General features: G+C 42.1%; 1 protein-coding gene across 4 annotated transcripts in view; it reads right to left on the minus strand.

Annotated features, from left to right (window-relative positions):
- Positions 1-20,603, minus strand: part of DENND1A (DENN domain containing 1A) — a 1,115,636-nt gene that overhangs the window by 3,400 nt on the left and 1,091,633 nt on the right. The gene's annotated exons all lie outside the window — the stretch shown is intronic.

The raw sequence follows: 20,603 nt of genomic DNA on the forward strand, positions 1-20,603 counted from the left end.
AGCACCATCAAAATGTATCCTTAATTATAACCTGTATTTTGTTAAGCCCAGATGCATATCATTGCCTAAAACCAGTCCAAGCAATTTTTTCAATAGGTATGTGGTTGTCTCTTAGATATTTTAGTTAAACATAAAATTTAATTTTTGCCTCTGAATATATTGCAGAACAAAAAGAAAATGTTGACATGTGTCCTTTAACAACAGATTCTTTGCTGTGATGCGATTTGGCTTTTGTTACTTGCAGTTACTAGAGTGTGTTTTATTATCACTTACCATGCCCATGAGGTGGGACTCCCATTCTATGCGGGTGAATGTGGGAGAAGAGAACTTTAGTACATTGATGATATAGTAATGGTAATATAGTAGTGGGTCTTTAAGGAATATTAGCTGAGAGTAGAATGTTTGATGTAGGGATGCAGTTGAGGATATTTGAAAATCAGCTTTGCACTGAGAAGACGCTGTACGGTGCGAAGGGATATGAATAAAGATTCATCTGCTTGCAAGTATGTGAGGAGTCATCATTACAGAATTGTCAACGAGTGAAAACAGCGATTGAAAGCCCCTACACCACTACGCTACAGATGAAGAAATAAAACGGACGTGACAGTGAACAAACATTACAGAAGCTCAGGTACCGATCGGATTTATGTATTATTGTATATACATAAAACAAGGCTGTGGAGGGAGACTTACAAGAGTTTAATCAATTGAACATTATTAAAAAATGGAAATTAAAGAATAGTATGGATAATATGAAAAGCAGAGACAGTAGTAGACTGAGTAATTGGGGTCAATGCAAGAAATGTCATCAGTGTGGAACTGTGGAGCATTTAGCCAACAACAGAAGATGTCTAGCAAAAATCAAAAGTGTTCAAGTTGTAATAGTATTTGTCATTTTTCAAGAGTTTGTGGAAATAACACGAATGTTAAGGTGAAATACATTCAAGAAGAAGAGCTATGTCAATCGAGTTTCGGTGAACAGGATGGTATCACAAATGATAATGGAGTATTTTGCATAGAATATGATATGTTAGATATCGAACATGGTGTCAGAAAAAAACCTATGTGCAAAATTGGTATGGGAGAAACTAGAGTGAAGGTGATTGCGGACTCAGGTTCTCCATTTACCATTATTGACAAGAGTGTGTGGTGTATTAAGTGTGTGAAAAAGTTTGGTGAATATTTAGAAAAAACAGACGTAAACGCAAAGAGTTACACAGGTGAAAAAACTGAATTATTAGGTTACAGAAATACTGAGTTTGAATTTAAAAGGGAGGAAAACCTTGTGCAAATTATATGCAGCTGAAAGAGGACTATCAGTGTTGAGATGGGAGGACCAAGGGAAATTGGGTATTATTTTAAATCCTTACAGCCAAAATCCGGTATTATCCATTGAATCTGAACAGTCATCTATTGGAATGGTGGATAAGTATCCAAAAGTATTTTCGGGGAAGGTTGGATGTTTGAATGATTTCTGCCATAATATTTCATTTAAAAAATGATGCAAAACCATGCATTCATAAGGTATGATATATATATCATTTTCCATCAGAGATGAGGTGTTGAATTAACTTAAAAGACTAGGGCAAGAGGGTATAACTGAGCACGTGGAGTCAGCGGAGTGGGTTTCTCCATTAGTGGCTGTAAGATGTGCGAACAGCAAAGTTAGATTGTGAGTGAATTTAAGAGAACTGAATAAAAATATTGTAATTGATCACTACCCTATGGCAAAAATTAATGAAATGTTGGCCAATACCACAGAAATGTGTTGGTTTTCTACATTGGATTTAAAATCTCTTATAATCAGGTGATGTTACATTGATAGTAAAAAATTAACAACGTTAATTACATCATTTGGATGTTTCCAATTTTTGCAAGTAACATTTGGTTTAGCTTCAGCGGCAGCAATGTTTCAGAGAATAATGAGTAACTTGTTGGAAAACATCAAAGACGTAATGTTCTTTTAGGATGATATATTGATTATGAGAAAAACGAAAGAAGAATAGGATAAGAAATTTAAAAGAGTGTTAGATATTTTTTTAATGAAAGGCCTTACAGCAGAATATGCTAAAAGTAAAGTAAAATAGCTGTGAGGGAGGTAAAGTATTTAGGTCATGAAATAAGTGGTCCTTTAAGAGCGCTATCCTGATTTTGGGGATGGTAAGCTGTTTTTAATAATTTGCTTTCACTAGAGTGAGCCACTGTTATCACACTAACTTCACATGTGCACTAATTCTGTAAGTGTTATTACACAATTTGATCATGATTATATTTTATCTACTTAGGGTGAACCTTTTTTGCACAAGTAGAACTAAGTAAGTGACTACTTATCTTTAGATATTGTTGAATATTTGTTTTGAAAATTTTGGAGTAGATTTCTTTTTTGGTCCTGAGGAAGCGTCATGGGATCCGGTTGGACCATTCGGACGCGAAACATGTAGACCCGCTATAGAGAGATACCATATAGTGTCTATCCTCTTTTTGGGAGTAGGTGACCATTGTCTATCACCCATTACTCTCTGATTTGTTTTTAATCTTGGTCTTCATCAAATAAAACTGATTAAAACTATGATTGATAATCATTGATGATGAACCAATTTTAATTTTTTCTATTCACTCCATTGACATTTGGGTACTTCCTATTGGGCACCCACTCAAATTAATTAAATGATTTGGAAGTGCGACTATCTGAGCACCCCGGTTAAGAGCACCCCCTCTGGGGGAGCCCGTTAGGCATTGCAGCACCGGCCTAACGAGGAGCTTTCCCAATGATGAAGCCAGTCATCCATTGTGATGCATGAGGGTTATTGCTCCTGTAGATATTCCATTCACTCTATAGTTTACTCTTAATAGGAACAGTGTACTTTCTGATTTATCATGAAATAAGTGGGACTGGAGTAAAACCTAAACTGGAGTTAATGAGAGCAATTCAGAATGCTCCATCTCCACAAAGCAAAGATGATGTGCGAGCATTTTTGGGCTTGATAGAATTCTATTCGAAATTTGTAAATAATTTTGCTGAAAAAACGTATTCAATATGACAACTTACTAAAATCAAAGTTAAGTTTGCGTGGAGTGTGGAATGTCGAGATGAGTTTTAGAAAATAAAAGAAGAAATAAGTAATGCACCATTATTAAAGGGATTTGATGCAAAATGTAAAATACATATTACTATGGATGCAAAGTATTTATCGCAACAGGATAGAGAAAATAATGATTGGGTAGTTGGTTTTGCAACTCGAACTTTGTCCATGTCAGAGGAACTGAAAGAGAAACATTAGCGTGTACATGGTGGTTGAACCATTTTTGGCAATATGTTTGGGGGTAAAGAGTGATTTTGAGGACAGATCATAAACAATTGACTAAGGTACTTACTACTGTAGGATTGCAAAGGGTGTCACCTAGAATTGCTAGAATGTCAGTAAAATTATTGGATTTTAATTACGAGGTGCAATATATACTCGGAATTAAAAATAGAGCAGCTGATTTTTTGAGCTGGATGCCGCTTCCTTCAGATAAAGTGGGAGACTACGTAGAAGACAAATAATGTGTAGCTATATTGTTTAATGAGTTAGAGAAAATTCTTACATTTGTGAATAATAGTTGGTCGGAGAAGAAACAATTAACTCAAACAAGGTGTCGTTTTTGGGATGTCCGTGATGAGTTAAGCGAAGAACAAGGACTTTTGTTGAGATGTGGGAAAGTTGTACCACCGTTATTGTTAGGAGGAAAAATTATGGAATTATGTCATGAGGTACATCTGGGTATTTCAAAAACAAAGTCAAAGATAAAACGTAAGTATTGGTGGCCAGGCTTAGACAGTGATATTGAAAGGATTGTGCGAGAATGTATGGATTGCAATAGTTCATGTATGACACAGAAAACGTATAAGCCACCATTATGTCCTGTACCGTGTCCAGATATGCCTTTGGAGGAGATTGGTATTGACATCATGGGACCAATTGAGAATAATGATTTTGAGAAAAAGTATATTATTGTGGTAGTGAATCATTTAAGTAAATGGCTGGAAATAAAATTAACAGACAGGGTATATTGTGAAGATATTATACGATTTTTGGATGGAATAATCATGAAGGAAGGTTTACCAAGATGTGTAATTTCAGACAATGGTCCACATTTCAAAGCTGAAGCTTTCAAGAAATTTCTAGATAGAAATTGGATTACTCATAAGTTAACGTTGGTATATCATCCTGAAGGCAATGGTTTGGTGGAATGCTTTATTCGTGTTATAAAGGGAACTATACGATTAGCTAATAGCAGTGGACTGAAGTGGGAAACAGAAGAGAACAAAATGATTTGGGCTTATAGAATAATGCCTAGTGGTAGTACTGGGAAAAGCCCTTTTGTTATAATGAGAGGTAGATAACCGATAAGTACAGATGTGGCATGGTTACCAGCAAGTAGAATGGTCTCCTGAAAGTGTAAAAAAAACAAAAACAAAACATAGTTGTCAGCTAAACAGGCATATAAGGCGTGGTACGATAAGAAACAGAATGGCAAAATTGTACCAGTAGGGACTGGGGAATGGGGAATGGGAAAAAGTGAAGAAAGATTGTAAGGTGCGAAAGGGTGAAAGCATTTACAGAACTGATGAAAGTATGTGAATTATTTTGTAATTCTGCGTTGCTAAGTGATGGCAAGGTTTGCCATTTGAGTCGTTTGGCTAAATGCAAACAAACAAGTGTAGTAGTAAACAAAAGAAATTATGATTGGATGGATGATGTCAATGGCGCTCAAAGTGATAAAGTGGGGGAAATGCAAGAACAAAGGAGTGAAGTGGAGAGTGAACACTGTAATGATAGGTTGCGTAAGGCAAGTAAGAGGAGTGAAGTGGAGAGTGAACAGGGGAATGATGGGTTGTGTGAGGGAAGTGAGAAGAGTGGCAAAAGAGGCAGGTATGGTAGACGCATAAAAGTCCAAATGAAACTAAAAGACTATGGAGGTCATTATGACCCCGGCGGTGAGTGTTAATGTGGCAGTAGTACCGCCAACAGGCTGGCGGTACATACCGCCACATTATGAGAATGGCGGGTTCACTGCTGCCAACCCCCCACTTCTCCACTACCACCACCATGGCGGTATCAGCCGCCGGTCCAGGGATGTCAATCTCCAGCCCGGCAGCCAGCACAGTACCGCCGGCGGCATTATGTGCCTGCCTACCACCATGGTTCTTGTGGTGTTAGCAATGCCACGAAAACCATGGCGGTAGGGTCTAACGGTGACAGGGAATTCCTTCCCTGTCACTGGTAGGCAGCTCCCCCATCTCCCAACACACACCACACGCCCCCCACCCCCTCCATCCAAACGCACCCATACACACACTAACCCCCACCCCAGACATTCAAACACACACCCCACCCCCTCCGATCCAAACACACACACACACACCCACCCCCTCCGATCCTCTCACTCACCCCCACCCCCATACACGCACACACCCAATCACTCACACTGGCATACACGCATTCAACATGCATACTTCCAGACATACTCACACACATTCACACTGCCATGCAGACACGCACTCATGTCATCATTCTTACACGCATTTACTCACATGCATACAACCAAGCAAACAACACAACAGACGCAGTCACACACTCACACATTCATGCACAAACTCACACACACAACACCCCCCACTCTCCCGCCCCCCCTCCCCTGTTGTAAGCCTGACTTACCTTTGTCGAGGAGGTCTTCCGGCAGGGAATGGGAAGGGGTGCTGCTACTGCCAGAAGCGCCCCGCCAGCAGAACACCGCCAGGCCGTATTATTTGTCATAATATGGCTGGCGGCGTTCTACTAGCGTGGCGGTGCTGATGGTAGCAGCGCCAGCTTACCACCATCCGCCACCATGAACACTGCTGAATTTCCTCCCTTCTTGTGGCTAAAGTTCGGCAGTGCTCATAATATGGCAGATGGAGGGTAGCCGCAGTGGTAGACGTTTTTTACCGCCAAAGTCAAAATGAGCACCTACGTATGTAAATAATGTATAATAGTAAATGTTAGTAAACATTAGTAGTTTAGATACGAGTTTGTGTAGTAGTCGCACACGTTTAGGGGTTGTTAAAGGGGGTAAGATGTGTAGTACTGGTAATTTAGTAGTGGGTCTTTAAGGAATAATAGAATGTTAGCTGAAAGTAGAATGTTTGATGTAGGGATGTAGATGAGGATATTTTAAAATCAGCTTTGCACTGAGAAGACGCTGAGGGGCTATTAATAAAGATTAATTTGCTTACAAGTACGTGAGAAGTCATCATTACAGATGACTGTCACAATCTAATTGCACAGTCTCAGGGCCACAAACCTTGGTGGATTCCGACACACCATCAAGAAGCCTAGGGAGTTGAACGGGAGGACTGCTTAATTTCATGTTTTCCAGGCTCTGCACCTATTTCTTAACACCGGCACACTTTTATGACACTCTAGCACATGGTGGCACTCTCTATGTTGTAAACACAAACGTAACATCTTTACCAATTCTATATATGTTGAAAAATAGTGACAACAGAGAGCCCAGGCTATACTTATGTCTTTCGATGACCTGAAAGAGACTAAACTGTCAACTATGTAGGTGCCATGGACTGCAGGTACCATCCCTACTGGTGGTTTGCAGCACTGGCGGGGCAGTGGATAATGAAACCTGCAGTGAGACTCTTAAGAAATATCTTGGGTCCCTTCAATTACTTTTTTTTTTTAAATATATTTGTTTACAAATTAAACACTGGGTGACACTGAAGCTGCTAGATAGTGAGTTCACGAGCTCCAAGGATGGACAAATGTGGGAAGGCCACAAGCTTCGGGGGTCCGTAAACTAAGACAACAACTCACCCCCCTATGTACCCAACAGACGTCTCCATTCCTCCCAGCTTGCCCTTGCAGCCGTCCCCAAGATCCAGAAAAGTACCACAGGATGAGGCTCCTTCTCCTACCTAGCAGTCCAGGAATGACCTCAAGACCCTGCTCTTCGACTGAGCAGCACGCCTTCATTCAGCGCCTTGAGACCCTATGGGTGATTAGCCGCGCTTTACAAATCCTTGATTGATTGATCTGATTGACTGAGAGACAAGCCCAGGATATTGCGGGGGCACTACTGGAAAATAATTAAAAACATTTTGTTTGAGGCATAATGAGTGGAGCAAAAGAATAGCAGCAATGTTTACTAAATGAGAAGGAGGGGCATAAATGATCTTTAAAACTCAACAGGCTTCAAGCTGCCAAGTAATAGAAACTAACGTATATGCGTGTGATGGAATTACCACTTCTTATGATCCTGGTGGAAGGAAGTGTTTTTGCCAATTTACAATGTCAAAGGACATGTTACTCGGTCAAATCCAGCTGGATGTTTTGTTTAGTTTGCATTCATTCTGATGTTCACATTTTTGCTGAATAGATGGAAAGTAAGCATTGCATCACTTTGTTTTTGTCCTATTTGGGAAGACAGAAGATGAAACTGTTGGGTATGGGTTCTTCCATCGTTCCTCGTGCTGTGGAACCGATGTGCGGAGAACCTCAGAATGTTAGAAGGTTAGAATGTAGGTGGGGATTTGTGTAATGCGGGGCAGTTGGTGCGGCAGATCCGTGGAAGGAGGTCGGAAGCAAGGAGCTGTCTTGATTGTTGGAACGTAATAAAGATAAGCTGTTTACCTGGAAACGTGTGGACCGCAATTCCTTTCAGTGGCGACGAGGGTTACCTGTGACGAAGATTACCTTCCTACCAACACCACTGGTGAGAACCACTCGGCAAGCAAGAATGAGGATCCATCTTGTTTGAAAGGGTTGACCTTGGTTCCAGCGTTAATCTTTCTGCCGTCGTGGGACATAATTTCCTGATTTGGCCATGTTTTTTTTTTGTTTTTTTTTTGGTGTTTCTCCACTCTTCCGGACGTGACCGCAGCCGTTGAAGCGGAGCGTGCTCGTGCTTGACGAGCATCTCCTTGGCAATGGCACGCCAAGGAAGTCAATTCCACTCCTGCTAGCGTCTCCTAGGAGACGGAGACGCTAGTTCTTTACGTGTCTCCTCCACGCCGCTCGAGCCGAGACGCGCGTAAGACGCGGAGATGCTTCCCGACACGGCACGCTAAGGAAGCCACGCCGCTCCAGCTGAGACGCGCATAAGACGCGAAGACTCTTTCCGACAGCTTCTTCTTCCGTTTTTTTTTTGCATTTCTTGGTCTAACATTATATCGCTGAAGCATCTTCACGTGAGTACTATGTTGCACCCTATGCGTTGTGCGCTCTCTTGCTACAGCCATCTCAAGTGCATGGAACTGTGTGTTACGGTGATGCACACACCTTCAATCTTACATTAACTTGATTTTTGGGGCAAGGTTGCATTTATCTTCAATTTTGCCAGCAAAAGTCTTGCGCACCGCGGTGATACGCACACCCTTTCTATCTCATCTTGTCCGCATGTATCACATTACAAGTACCTTTTAATTACGTTGTTTGTTTACGTGATGCAGCAATCTATTGCTCCACCTCCTCCTTTTGTTCCAAATCCAGCTTCTCCTGACGCTGATTGGGAGCAATGGAAGGAGGCGTTTGAAGCATATTTGGATGCTCTTGAGGGTGAAACTTTCACCCAGAAGAGAAAATTTGCCATTTTGAGGCATTGTTTGGGTAATGAAGGGTGGAAAAATTTAAAATATATTTCTAAGGTGACGTTTGTAACTGCTGTGGGCGAGGGTGATGGTATTGAAGATGAGTACGAGACAGCAATTAAGTCTCTGGACTCAAGATTCAAAAGGTGCAGGAATGTTACTTTGGAGAGACATCAATCCTACAAAAGGGTCCAAGCTGATGGCGAATCCGCGTCTAGTTATGTTGGTGCCTTGAGACTATTAGCGGTTTCGTGTGACTATAAGGAATTTGAGGAAGAAATTATCAAAGACCAACTTGTGGAGAAAACCAATAATAAGAAGGACGCTTTGTTATCTACACCCAATTTAACTCTACAGAAAGCATTGGAGATTGCTACCAGAATTGAAAGTACAGCTTCTTTTATGGAAAAAATGTCTATTTCCGAAAATAAATTCCATTCTCCGAAAGCTGATGTATTTGCAGTCAAGACAAAACTTAAAAAAGGAAATAAGGGATTTTCACCACAAGCCACAGTCGGAAAATCTGATACGAAATTTACTAGGTCATTAGAATGTTATAGATGTGGTAGCACTGCACATTTAGGAAATGCTAAGTTTTGTCCGGCTATCGATAAAATTTGTGCCAAATGTTATAAGAAGGGCCATTTTGCAAGGGTGTGTAAAGCAAATAGATCCAACAAGTCGGATAAATATGAGCCTAACAAAGTAAACAATGTTGATACGGATGATTCTCCTTCTTCTAGCAGTAATGAGGAGGAGGTATTTGTTGGGAATAATGATCTCGCAAACAACTGTACAAGAAGACCCTTTTGTTTGGTACAGGTAAACGGAATTCAGATTCAGATGATGGCTGACTCTGGATCTCCCTTTACTCTGTTAAGTGATTCCAAGTGGAATGAATTATTTAAAGGTCGTGGGATCACTTTAAATCATTCACGTATTCAGCCAATTAGTTATGGTGGGAAATCTATTGATATTATTGGCAAGTTCCAGGCTGACCTCAGGTTTAGGAATAACACAACTTCTGCCACCATATACGTAGCTAAGGATAATGCTTGTCTTTTGGGGTGGTTTGATATAGGTAAGTTGGAATTGGTCTTGGACCAGAATGACCCAGAACAGGTTATAGCGAGAAGTGAATTCATGCTTGTATCTTCTGTAACGTGTGAGGAGTGGGAATCATGCTATCCTGAAATTTTCAATAATAAGGTGGGGTTAGTCAAGGGGTTCTCGCACAAAATCAAAATCAATGAGAATGCCCAACCAAAGGTGCACAAAGTAAGAAAAGTTCCTTTCACCTTAAGGGAGGATTTCAAGAATGAATTAGACAAACTGTGTGAACAAGACATAATCAAACCTATTGAATCCTCAGATTGGGTGGCGCCTGTGGTTTTAGCTCGCAAGGCCAACGGAATGTTGATAATGTGTGTGGACTTACGTGGTCTTAATGATCAAATTTGGGTTAATCAATATCCCTTACCCAACATTTCAGAAATGTTATCTTCTATTAGGGGTGGGAAAATGTTTTCCTTGCTTGACATGACTTCTGCTTATCACCAAATTAGTCTCCATCCTAGTTCCAGACATTACACCGCCTTCATCACTCCTTTTGGGTTATTCCAGTTTAAACGCATGCCGTTTGGGTTAGCTTCCCCTTCCGCTGTCTTCCAGAGGACAGTGGAAAGCATGTTCAGAGGTATGCGTGGTGTGATGGCGTTCCAGGATGACATTCTGGTTTATGGAAAAGATACGTGTGAACATAATGAAAGAAAAAGCAGGGTGTTGGATGTATTGAAGCTGAAGGGTGTAACTCTCAGCTCGAGTAAGTGTCGTTTTGGAGTATCCACAGTGAATTACTTAGGGTTTGAATTGTCAGCGGATGCCATCAAACCCAAGGTGAGTTTGGTGAAAGCTATTAAGGACTTCGTTTGCCCTGAAAATAAAGACCAATTGAGGTCCTTCATGGGTTTAATAGAATTTTATGCTAGATTTGTACCCAACTGTTCAGAAAAGACGTACTATCTGAGGAAGCTGCTTAAAAAGAATACTAAATTTGTGTGGGATGTTGACTGCGACTGTGAATTCAGAAATATTAAGCAAGAGATTTGCCAAGCTATTCCCTTGAAACCCTTTGACACCAGAAATTATACAATCATCATGACTGATGCTAGCCAAAAAGGTTTGGGAGCTGTGTTATTGCAAAAAAGGGATGGTAGGGAGGAAGTCGTTGTGTTTGTTTCAAGAAGTTTGAAAGGAGCTGAAGCAACATATTCTGTGATTGAACGTGAAGCCTTGGCATGCTGGTGGGGTATTAACCACTTCAAACAATTTGTGTGGGGCACAAGGTTTACGGTTAGAACTGATCATAAGCCTTTAGTTCAACTATTTACAGCCAAAGGTGCGGAGAAGGCCACTCCACGAATAGCTAAATGGCAGTACAAATTATGCGAACACAATTTCAAGTTAGAGTATGTGTCGGCAAGAAAAACATATTGCCTGATTGCTTATCCAGATTGGCAAACACTGATCCGTTAGAAGAAACATCTATGCATCTCAATTCCAAGGATGAGGATGGTGAGGTTGTCGTTTGTACAGTAGGTGAGCAACTGAATGGAGCGTTAGGTGAACGGGAATGGAGGGAAGCTTGTGAAGAGGATCATGATATCAACTCAATAATGCAAGGAGTCATGAAGGGGTGGTCACAATGGTCTCCGGAGGGCGATCTTAAGGATAAGTATAAACATATTTTTGATGAGTTGTCAGTAATCAATGGTTTATTATTTAGGTCGAAATTATTAGTTGTGCCAAATGGTATGAGGAAAAGGGTTCTGAACCTTGCGCATGAGGGTCACATAGGTATGCGCGCCATGAAAAGGAGAGTCAGAGAAGGATTCTGGTGGCCTGGAGTGGATAAATGTGTTGAACACTTCATAAGAGATTGTGTCTATTGTGCAGTCAGTGACAAGTCTCAAATCACAGTTCCAAGTCCTGTAGAAGCCATTAGTGTTCCTGATAAACCCTGGAGTAAGTTAGCAATTGATATAATTGGACCTGTGAATTTATCATATGGATTCCAGGAATACGGGTTAGTACTAATAGATTTTTACAGCAGATGGCCAGAAGTAAAATGTGTTAAAGTTCCTGACTCTAATAATGTGATCCAGTGGCTAGAAGGGATTTTTGCTAAAGAAGGAATTCCTGACAAAATTCTGACTGACAATGGTTCTCAATTTACCTCGGGACAGTTCTCAAAATATGTGAATTTCTTGGGAATCAAACATTCTAAATCCTCCCTGTACCATCCTAGGAGTAGTGGATTAGTAGAGAGGTTTAACAGAGTCCTCAAGGTCAAGATTCAATTGTCTAAAGCGAGTGGTTTGCACTGTAAAAACGAATTGGATAAATTGTCATGGGCTGTGCGCACCACTAACAATTTGGATACACAGGTATCTCCTTTTGTTTTATTACGGGGTCGTGTTCCATCCTCAAAGTTAACCAGAGAATGGATGGGTCGTTTTTGTGTGCCATGGTACAAAGTTGATGGTGTTATGGAGAACCGTCAGGTAGCGCAACAAAGGTATGTGCAGTGTTTGCAAGATACTCACCGCCGCAAGTTTGATTGGAAGGTTGGTTATGCAGTGAGGGTGAAGTGTCCGAGATCCACTGGTCTGTACAAATTCTCCAGCAGTAAGATAATTGTCCAAGTAGGTGACAGTGCTATTAGGATTGATGATGGCAAGTGGTGGAATAAAGACAAGATATCCCTTACTAAGTCTGTTGCAGCGGAGAATGTCAAGGGTGGGGATGGTAGTGAGTGTGTTGAACGTCTGGGATTTCAGTCTCCCTATGCATCAAAAACTGTCAAACATCCTAAGAGAACTGTCAAACCACCTAAGAAATTCGATTATTACATTATGCGTTCAGGATGTCATTCTACTATGGCAAACAATTCACCTGTACATCCTTACAGACGTTCGTCCAGAACTGTCAAACCTCCTAAGAAATTTGAGGATTACACATGCTGATGTTCTTGTTAGAATATATCAATATTAATGCATTGGTGTAAAATTGTTTTGTCATTGTTGGTGTATTTATTAATTATTCCTTTAATTTATTTTGTTTTTTATTGTTTGTTGAGATCGTTGTAAGGGAGGAGATGTGTTGGGTATAGGTTCTTCCATCGTTCCTCGTGCTGTAGAACCGATGTGCGAAGAACCTCGGAATGTTAGAAGGTTAGAATGTAGGTGGGGATTTGTGTAATGCGGGGCAGTTGGTGCAGCAGATCCGTGGAAGATAAGCTGTTTACCTGGATACGTGTGGACCGCAATTCCTTTCAGAAACCTCTGCTCATCTTCCCACCCCCAGCTGTCTAGCCTTCTTCCCAAGCATCTCCTGCTATCCTTCTCTTCATAATCCGTTTATAATGTTCCTCCTGCTCTGCTGCTTTTCTCTCCAGCTCAGCTACTTACTTCTATTTTTTCTCCTGTTACATCATTGTCACTCATGGCACCTGCACTTCCCTTACAAGCGGCATCCTCCTCTTTTAACACACAACTGTGCACAAACACTCACTAGAATTAAATAACTGACTATTGCAGCCCCTATACTGTTATTTTATATCCTCCAGGGAGCTGTTTCTTGAGTTTGTTTTCAAATGTATGTTTTTACTTGAAAAGCACAGTATTTGAGAACTGGAAACAACTGTTTTTGTCACCCTCTGACAAGGTGGGACAGATTTAAAAAAATATATTTTTCTTAACATTAACTTGGTGACATACTCATTTCCTAAGAAACAACATGACTTTATTTAATTGAAGAATTCAGGATTGAATTGCTCAACTATATGTTCACTGGTAGAACTATGAACAGGAACTTCCGGCTGCACAGCTTTGTACACAGGTGTAGGGGTTTGTGGGGGTTGTACTGCTGAAGATGCAGCTTTTGAGAAGATTGGAGGATGGTTGAAACATATGTACAACAAGAGATCTTCTAAATAACTAGAGCATCAGGAACCAGCCTTGGAATGGATTGGATGACAAGGGAGTGGGCGGGGGAAGTTGTTAAGATGTTACAAAAGTTAGGGCAAGAAGATAGCAAGGAAGGAAGGAAGAAGAAATTCGGCCATGTGCGTGAAGTGTTGTGTGGAGTACACAGCCAATGGCTTTGTCATCCATCTTTTCACCACAACTCAGGTCAAAGCTGTAGGCAGTGGAACAAGCAATAACTTGTTGCCTTCAAGGGGCATGTTGGTGTTGGCATTGGAGGACTTACTACAAGTATTTGAGGACTACAATATCAAAAAATACACTAGTTTGATGAGTGACTACCAGGGAAGGTGCAATGACAAGGGCTTGCAATGTCAGCAGAACACGGGTTTAGAGTTGTGCTATTGTGTTGAACCAGGTGAAACCACAAATTACCCTGAATTCGGCTGTTTTGATGGGCGAGCACAAACTGCTCTGTCAATTCTGTAATCTCTCTTTGGGCTTGAAACCACGTCCATGCCACGTCAGTCACTTACATTGGTTTGTGGGCTTGTCTTTTAGAATCCGCTTGCTTTCTTTGTGAAAGGCATCCATACGTCATGCCTTACCGGTAAAGTGCTAAAAACATACGTGGTTTGATGTTTTCAGCCTGGAGTCCGGACTACTTTATCTGTTTATTTTCCACGCAGCGCGACTGCGTTGCATTATACATAGCGCGCTCGCACTGCGTTTTTTTTTTTGCTTTACAAAGCCAATAGCTCTAACTCGAACAAATGCGAGACCCGTTGTATTAAAAATGTTTGTTATTTGCTTGGGACTACTGCAGCTCCGGGTTTTCTTTTGATGCTATATTTTTCCCAGAGTGCAATCACTGCAGCAAAAATAAAACCATCATTAATTGACTATAAAGGGGGACGTCTGAGTACTACTCTGTGGATATTACTTTTACTGGCTTTTGAGTCCACAAAGTTAATTAACATGAATTTGCACGTTTTCCCTTCCTCTGAATGTATCGTGGAATATGTTTGTATAAAACAGTGTTGCACATGTGAAAAGATGCCCTTACAGTCTCTAAAACAAACTATCTCCTAATTAATGTCGATTTAAAAGGGTACAAAGGAGTTAAAAAAAATATATTTATTCTGACAGAATGAGCCAGAAAATAATGACATAGAATGTGTGGTTAATTTCTCCTGGTACAAGACAGCTCCGGGTCGCACAGCAGCATGGGCGCCGGGCACCGCGAGCTCCGGGGGCGCCCACAGTACAGCCCGCATTGTACACGAGCGGCGCCCCTTGGCCTGAAAGCTCCTGACTGGGTCGGGTGGGGGCCCCCATGTACTTTGCATGGGGTACCACTCAAGCTCCGTTACGCTACTGGAGACGAAACCTCTGCACCCCCGAAGTTTCACTTCATTTGTTTTCCCTGACGAGCTACTTTGTCATTGTTAGCCTGTGGTGCAGGTTTTGACCAATGACAGGACAGCTTTACATGAAGAAGTTCCAGGGTCTGAGCGGGCACGTGTGTGTGTCTAGGGAGTACATTGGTTATCCTGTCTCACAGTGGGACGGACACTCAGAACGTTCTATTGGCTATTACATAGCAGCAGCAACAGCAGCGCTCACCTGAACCCAGGTCATCCGGGATGCCTCGATTGCGCACTGCTGTGCATGCACGTGATGCTCTTTAAACGGGTGGATGCAGTTTTGAGTAGCAACCATAGACCTCACCTGAACCCAGATGATCCTGGATGCCTTTAACCTTCACTGCTGCGCACTGCGCGGTGCACGTGCACGCATGTGATGCTCTTCAAGCAGGTGGTTCCAGTTTTGAGTAGCCCCCACATCCCTCGTTTGAATCAGGTCATCCAGGATGCCTCCGTTAGTCACTGCCACACATTGGGTTTTGCATATGCATGCAGATGTCACTCTTCGAAAGGCTAGATCCAGTTCAGAGTAGCCCCCACAGCCTTCGTCTGAATCCAGGTCATCAAGGATGTCTCAGTTACTCACTACCACATACTGTGTTGTGAATATGCATGCACATGGCACTCTTGGAAAGGTTGGATTCTATGTAGTTTGGATTTCGAGATACTCGACAGTTGTTATTCATCAGCCTGGCTCCACCAGGACGTGCACATTACATTTTGAAATAATAGCACTTATGAGGCAGCAAATTCCTGTGTAAACTCGACAGCGGTGTTTTCCTGTTTGTACTCAGGACAGGACGCCACATTGCAGCCTGGCATACGTACGCTGTACGTGTAAGGAGTTTGCCATGCAAGGGCGGCTGAAAATGGGGAAAGTGGATGACTTACTTTCCAGCGAAATAGGAAGTCTCCGGCTTCTGAATGCTGTGCAAGTCCAATTCAAATATTTCAGGAATCAAGTTCCAAACTACAGCAAAAATGAATCAAGACAGCTAGAGCAGGCCAGAGAAAAGACAGATACTTCTGGGTAGCAAGGCAGACATTTGCTGGACAACATCCTTCTTTAATACCCATAAGACCTTCTGGTTATTAAGAGCAAGAGTCCTTTTATCCTCTATTTTAAGAAATTGCAGAACTAGAGATATGCACTAGTCCAACTTTCATGTATTTTTGTTAAAATACACTTTTTGCCTGGCAAATGTGGGTTTCTAATAACATTTTAAACAGGCATGACAAAGGCATTCAGTTTGCATGTGCCTAGAAATGTTTTTTCTGTTATAACACTTATTTCTATGTCAGAACAGTGGCGGCCGCAGCAAATCTCAAAGGGAGGGGACAGACAAGGGGTGGGGAGGGGCAGGGTAAAAACTTTTTTTTTTTTTAAACGTACCTGTTCCCATCGCTGCCGCTTTGCTCCTCTGCTTTTCTTCTGGTGTCTCAGCATTCACTGGGACACCAGCACAGGCTCCCCAGCAATCCTGGCGCTCCTCTCCTGCTAAAGCTAGCATGAAAGCAGTGTCAGGATTGGTTTGAGCGGCTTGGTCTGCCGCTCAGACACTGCCCTGGGGTCTGTGCAGTTTCTCCATCCTGGCTACGTGTGCATGTGTGTTTGGCCAGCCTGACACAGACGGCCAATCACACATGCGCACTTAAAAGTGCACAAACTCCACTTTCCCCCTTCTCCCCTGCTCTCATGGCCCAGCCCCACACTTCACATGCTGCTGGCTGGAGTCAGCAGCTGAAAATTAAAACGATAATGAGATATCGTTTTATCTATCAGCTCCTGGCTTAGCCAGGGGGCGACGCTCCTTTGCCATTGTGAAGGAGCCGCCCCTGCGTCAGAGGCACAAGATCTGCAGAGCACATTTACCTGGGGGCAGCAGTTCTATACAGGGGTATGTTTCCAGCATGGCACGGCTACAGGGAGGTAGGGCTATCCCTGGGCAATTCTATCTTATCTAACTCATCAGGTCTCCTATCCAACCACACACATTCCCCCCAACTAACAGGAAGGCGGAAGTCTAACAGGTTCTGCCCTGCCCATAAAATTATTGTTTTAAACCCTGTGAGCCACCTAACCACGATGGATGGGCAGAGGACTATACAACAACCCCCTTGTAGGAAGTCAGCCACAGAGTCACCCAAACAAAGACAACTTCACCACATAGTAGACCCTGAAGGTCCAATGTGCACACACCCAGAGCGGTCCACCAGATAGAACAACCTGAGGAGACAACCCTGGCGAATGTCCTGGACCTCAGACACTACCTTTCTTCACAATGGCACACCCTTTTCATCGGCTTGATCACAATATTGACAAGTTTAGCGAGGAGCTAAAGTCATCAGGGCAAACCCAGGTGTGGTCTTGCTAGATATACAAGACGTGAGCAGATCAAGTATTATCACCCAACCTCAAAAGATCTTTCCCCTCACAACCAGGCTCTCCCACTCAATCTTGGACATCCCTAACACCATCACACGACACTCACTGACCCAAAAGAACACAGAGCCATCTATCCATGTTAGACATTGGATCCCTACTTCAATTATACTAGGAAAAGTCACAGCCCTGCACGTTGATGATTTATGGTAGGCCATTGTTGCTAGTAACATACGACAACCACCCATGTTAGCGTAGATAGTAAACTATGAGAACCTGATTTTAAAACTACTGATCCATGCACATGCGACCAAGCCCCCATGGCCAGAGCCAGCACGGACATAGCAGAAACTACCCTATACCACAAACCTGATATAATAATCCTAATCAAAACATGGATAAATCACTCTGACCAGATCTATCAACATCCTTTACCACTCCCCAGCATCACCATCAAAAGCCTACTTGTCCGCAGTGGCAGGGCAGTAGCACTGCAATCATTCAATGAAATTACCTGCACATTAATCCCTTCCCAGTGGACAATCTGTCCTTGTGTGAATACAAGGAAGTCCAACTCTTCACAGCAGGTATATCACTATCTAAACTGAACCTCTTATACCACCCTCAAGGGGATAACCAGCTTTTTTCTTGAACAAATAATGAAAACAATTACAGTACTTGCTTCGCCTGAATGCCATATTTATAGGAGACTTTAGTCTCCACTAGAACAACGAGAAGAACATACATGTGTAGATTTGAAATAACAATTCTGCACAGGCCCAACACACACCTAGGGGGCTACAACGGATGTTATCATATAGAAGGAGGGCTCATTGAGCATCGGCTTGGTCAAGCCAGCGGACTAGTCAGTTCATCACACAATCGTTTTCCACACTGCAGCACGCATAAAGGGCCAAGGGATCAAACCAAAACACTGGTTGAGAGATACTTGAAACATGAACAATGCCATTCTGTATTCTCTATGTCACGAGAACCTCACACCCCCCAAGTGAATTATGGAATGTACAATAACTAAGTGAGCTCTGCGACCAATCAATGACAGACACAATGGAGGTAAAAGCCCCCTCTGCCTCAAAACACTCAAAAACAATCCTCACACACATCGTACAACCACAAACTAAACTAAGAAAGGAGACTCATACTTGCAGAAAGACTATGGAGGCAAGACCCCTCATCAAGCCACCAAAACAGCTGCTGGACCTAGAGAAACTTACAGAAAAGGTGCATATAAAGTGCTAAAGCATCATTCTTCGGAACCCAACTAGTTAAAGCCAGAAATCGGCCTGGTAAACTCTTCGAAATTAACAGACAACAAACCGAAATCAACAATACCACCACGATCAGTAAAACACCCATGGTGAACTGTGAAGCATCCTCAACCTTTTTCACTGGGAAAATAAAATTGAATACTCAGTCAAGATTGATTAAGAAAAAATGACAAATGTAAATATCCAAACACACTGCTCAAATGGATTCTACCACGACAGAGAAAGCTCAGACTTTCAACCAGCCTACTACAACCAAAAGTGATGCCACCTAGAGTGAGCTCAAAATTCTCATTGGAATTGAGATCCTGAAGAACAGCATGTCAACAAAAAGAACTTTCTTTTTTAATGACCCAATCCTTTCTGCGATGATAAAGAATTTTTGTAAATTTTTCTCCACCCTGTGGGCGCAGATTGCAAACCCATCACTAACCGAATGCACAGTGCCAGACTGCTTGAAGACTGGGCACGTGATACCTCTTCTGAAAAGACAGGTGCTAATCCAACAGATTTGAACATTTTCTGGCCACTATCATTCACTGCATTTCCAAACTGTTGAAAATGTGTAAACGAACTCTGTGATCGCATTCACCAGTTCTAGTTTCTCAACAAGTTCGGATCTGGTTTTAGACCAGGGCATAGCACAGAAACAGCCATCCCATACATCATGGATGATACTCTACTAATCCAGGGTCAGAATGACTCCTTGAATTCTCCTCCGCGTTTGACATGGTCAACCACAGTAGGATTTTAGAGATAGTTCAATGAAGAATGGGAGAAGCAGGAAACATACGCAAATAGCTGACATCTTTTCTACAAAACTACTCACAAGGAATGAAAGTGGGTGACAAACTATCAAACACTTCCTCAGTGAAAACTGAAGTACCTCAAGGATTCCCTATCTCCCCCACCCCCATCAACCTATATATAGAACCACTGACAGAGAGCAACAAACAAGTGAATCTTGCATACCATATGTATGCACATGATGTCATTACCAACAATGTTCTAAGAATTTCAACTCACATGCTACAACTATGCAGATGACTCACAAATACTCCTTAAACTATAATGTCGCAAAGACATTGCAAACTCACAAATCTTCAGTTGCTTCAGAGCCAGTGATCAGTGGATGACATGAAGCCATCTCAAACGTAATGCTTCCAAAACGGAAATACTCAGATGTGGCGATTGGAAAACTAATGATCCACTCTGCTTCTGGCTGACGATCTGGGGCCACATCCTAAACTATCTAATGAAGTAAGAAACCTGGGAATTATCATGCACTCCAAGTTAACGATGAATTCCCAAGTGGACAAATTATCAAGATCAAGCTTCATCACCATGAAAACTCTGCAACACATCTTCCCCCACCTCAGATTTCCACACCAGGTGCACAATACTATCTCTCATGTACTATCTAAATTGGATTACGCCAACTGCCTCTAGCATGGATCATCTCTATCTACTACTATGAAAAAACTACAATGCACTCAGAACTCGGCTAGCCGGACTACTCCCACATGTAAATCTACAAGTCCACATCTCCCCTGCCTTGAGGGTCCTACATTGGTTACCGGCTGCCAGAAGATCCACCTCCAAGCTGCTTTGTATCACCCACAAAGCAATACATGGAACAGGGACACTTTTCTTCAGATATAAAATCACCAAGTACATTGAACTAAAAAACAAACCTCCGCTCAAGATTCGCACCCCGCCTCAAAACACCACCATAGAAGAAAAAGACAATAGGAGGTAAATCTTTCTCTGTTCAAGCGGCCAAACTATGGAAGTCATTACACCCAAATATAAGATCCAATGATAACTATCTTATCTTCAGGAGATTACTCAAGAGTTGGCTCTTTCCTACGTAAGCACCATACTCAAACATCAAAGGAC

The sequence above is a fragment of the Pleurodeles waltl genome, chromosome 6, assembly GCF_031143425.1.
Source record: "Pleurodeles waltl isolate 20211129_DDA chromosome 6, aPleWal1.hap1.20221129, whole genome shotgun sequence".
Lineage (NCBI taxonomy): Eukaryota > Metazoa > Chordata > Amphibia > Caudata > Salamandridae > Pleurodeles > Pleurodeles waltl.